The sequence below is a fragment of the Gossypium arboreum genome, chromosome 5 (genome assembly GCF_025698485.1).
Source record: "Gossypium arboreum isolate Shixiya-1 chromosome 5, ASM2569848v2, whole genome shotgun sequence".
Taxonomy (NCBI): Eukaryota; Viridiplantae; Streptophyta; class Magnoliopsida; order Malvales; family Malvaceae; genus Gossypium; species Gossypium arboreum.
Window position 1 is genome coordinate 73,881,671 of NC_069074.1, and position 3,387 is coordinate 73,885,057.

Below are 3,387 nucleotides of genomic sequence, written 5' to 3' on the forward strand. Positions count from 1 at the left end.
ACTACAGTATGTTCAGTTTGATGGTTTGCAGGACGAGGATCCAAACACTCATTTAGCAAATTTTCTGGAATTCTGTGACACTTCTAAGATCAATGGTATTTCTGAAGATGCCATTCACCTTCGATTGTTCCCGTTCTTATTAAGGAACAAAGCTAAACAGTGGTTAAACCCGTTACCATGAGGGTTAATCACATCTTGGGAACAAATGACCGAAAAATTTTTACTAAAATATTTTTCGCCGGCTAAAACTGCTAAACTAAGGAATGATATCTCTTGTTTTGTGCAGATGGATTTAGAAACTCTTTATGATACATGGGAGAGATACAAGGACTTATTGAGAAGGTGCCCTCACCATGGGTTACCTTTGTGGCAACAGGTTCAGACCTTTTATAACGGTGTGAACCCCTCAACAAGGCAACTTATCGACGCAGCCGCTGGTGGAAAATTAAACAACAAAACACCTGAAGAGGCTTACGAATTTATTGAAGAGATGTCACTGAATAACTATCAGTGGCAAGTCATGAGAACAAAGTCGATGAAAGCTGCTGGTATTTTCAACCTCAATGCGGTTACTATGCTATCTAACCAGGTAGAACTTTTAAATAAAAAGATTGATAGTTTGTATGGTTCTACTCAGGTACATCCAGTGATGAGGTGTGATTCAGGTGGAGGAGGAGTACATAGCACAGATTATCCACCCTTCAATCTTAGCACCGAGGAGGAATAAATCCACTATATGGGTAATAATTCTAGACCTCAAAGTAACCCGTATAGTAACACTTATAATGCAGGTTAGAGGAACCATCCCAATTTCTCGTGGGGTGGTCAAGGAAATCAAAGACCACAACATCCTTCAGGTTTTCAACAACCACCTTAACAACAAGAGAAGAAACTGAACCTTGAAGAGATGCTCACAAAATTTATTTCGGTGTCAGAAACTCATTTTCAGAATACCGAAATAGCGCTTAAGAATCAGCAAGCGTCGATTCAAGGGCTCAAAACTCAAATAGGGCTGCTTGCTAAGTTGATCTCTTAACGACCACAAGGTAACCTACCAAGCAACACTAAAATTAACCCAAAAGAGCAACTTTATGCTATTACCATATACAATGATGAAGGGTTAGTTGAGGATGAACCGAAACCAAGGCAAGACCATGTGGTAGATAACGGTAAGGTTGATGTAAGTAAAGAGTATAAACCTTGTGTGCCATTCCTTAAGATGACAAGGAAAGACCACACGGACGAACAATTTGATAAATTCCTTAAACTATTAAAGAAATTACATATTAACTTACCATTTATTGAAGCTCTTTCACAAATGCCAAACGCAGTTAAATTTTTAAAGGAGCTTTTAGGAAATAAGTGGAAGTTGGATTAGGCATCGCATATGGAGTTGAACGCAGTTTGCTCAGCCATTCTACAGAATAAGCTACCCAACAAGTTAAAAGATCTAGGGAGTTTTACAATTCCTTATTTAATTGGTAGTCTAAATGTTAACAATGCTTTGGCTGATTTAGGGGCAAGTATTAATGTCATGCCTTATAAAATGTTTAAACAACTAGGTCTTGGGAAACCCAAACAAACTAGGATGAGCATTCAATTAGCAGATAAAATAATCAGATTTCCTAGGGGTATTATTGAAGACGTGCTTGTTAAAATTGATAAATTTATATTCCCAATTGATTTTGTTGTCTTAGACATGGAAGAGGATAGTGACGTGCCTTTGATTTTAGGACGACCCTTTTTAGCGACTGCTAGGACTATCATTGATGTTGGCATAGGAGAACTAACACTTCTCGTAGGGGATGACATGATTACTCTCTAAGCTCGTGATTCTGCTAAAATATCTAGTAATCGAGATGATTCAATTAATTTAAATAATGTTACAAGTCAAACTTCTTTACAAGAGTCCCCTAGGAAGAACGTGATGGAGCTTCATTCTACTCCATGCCACAAAATTGGAGTGACTCACGAAGAATGAAGGCTTCAGATCGATGAACTAGATGAATGGCGAAGACATGTCAAGGAGAAATGAAAAGCACATGAAACATCAAAGCGACACCACGATGAGCGTAGGGATGAAACAAAGCAAATTAAAGTTGGGGATAAAGTATTGTTAGATGAAAAGGACCCTCGAATTGCTACTTTAGAGCTTAATATAAATGGAGCGACTCCTTTCACGGTACTGAATGTTCTCCCATACGGTACAGTTAAGGTAAATCATTCTCAATTCGACACTTTTAAGGTAAATGTCACTCGACTTAAACTTTATAAGGATAATAGAATTAATATTGAGAAAGAGGAGTCTTGACTCCATGATCCACCGTAATCACACAAAATTGAGGTAAGTCGAGCTTAGACTCTAAATAATCACTTTTCGGGAGGCAACCCGAGCACTAACACCACTAACTAGTTTATTTTAGCTATTTTTACTGTTTTTATGCAGGTACAGTGGCCCACACGGCCTGGACACACGGGCGTGTCCTTGGCCATGTGGAAACAGGGCTAAAAATTCCCCAAGTATTGAGCTACATGGCCATGAATTTGATCCACACGGCCGTGCGACACGGCCGTGCGACTCACACGGCTTGGACACACGGGTGTGTCCTAGGCCGTGTGAAAACTGGAGCTAAATTTTCAAATTTTAAATAAGTCAGGGAGCCACACGGGCAAGGCACACGGGCGTGTGTTAGGACACACAGGCGTGTGAAGTACCACACGGGCGTGGGAAAAGCGAAGGACATAGAACATGGCCGTGCGACACAGCCGTGTGAACCACACGACCTAGCCACACGGGCGTGTCCCTAGGCCGTGTGATTTTTGGGCATTCAATTTTTGCGATAAACAAGGGCTAGACGTGAGCCACACAGGCATGTGACACGTCCGTGTGGCCCAACACTGGCCTCACACGATCGTGTACCCTTTTTAATCCCCAAATCCAAACCTTAACTCACATTGGTCTTCTTCCTCAAAGCCATCTGAGCTGCGACAGCCCTCAGAACCACCCCACGCCCGTGCCCCCAATGCCGACTGCACCAGCAGCCGCCTCCACCACCGGTCGACCCCTTTCTCCCTTTTTCCTACTCCCCACCCCTTTCTTCCTCCCATTCTTTCCCACACCTTGCCCCTCTCTCTAGCCACCAATAGCCGCACGCTCGTCTAATCGACCCATCCCGCACGCACACAGCACCCCTCACCCTCATTCCCCTCCCTTCTCTCTTCAACCGTCCAACCCAAGAACCACCCCACCCCCAATAGATCAGCCCCAACAAAACCCCTCTCACGCTCTTCCCCAAGACCAACCACGACCGACAACCACCGTGCCTCCCGCAAGGGTTCACCGCCATCCATATCCCCACCATAACTATACCAGTCGGTTTCCCCATA

The 3,387-nt window shown here is 43.0% G+C and overlaps 1 non-coding gene across 1 annotated transcript; it reads right to left on the reverse strand.

The window, feature by feature from the left end:
• Positions 1–253: 253 nt before the first annotated feature.
• LOC128293498 (small nucleolar RNA R71) lies at positions 254–360 on the reverse strand. The gene has a single exon (XR_008283679.1). It is a non-coding gene; the product is annotated as a small nucleolar RNA R71 (small nucleolar RNA).
• Positions 361–3,387: the final 3,027 nt, after the last annotated feature.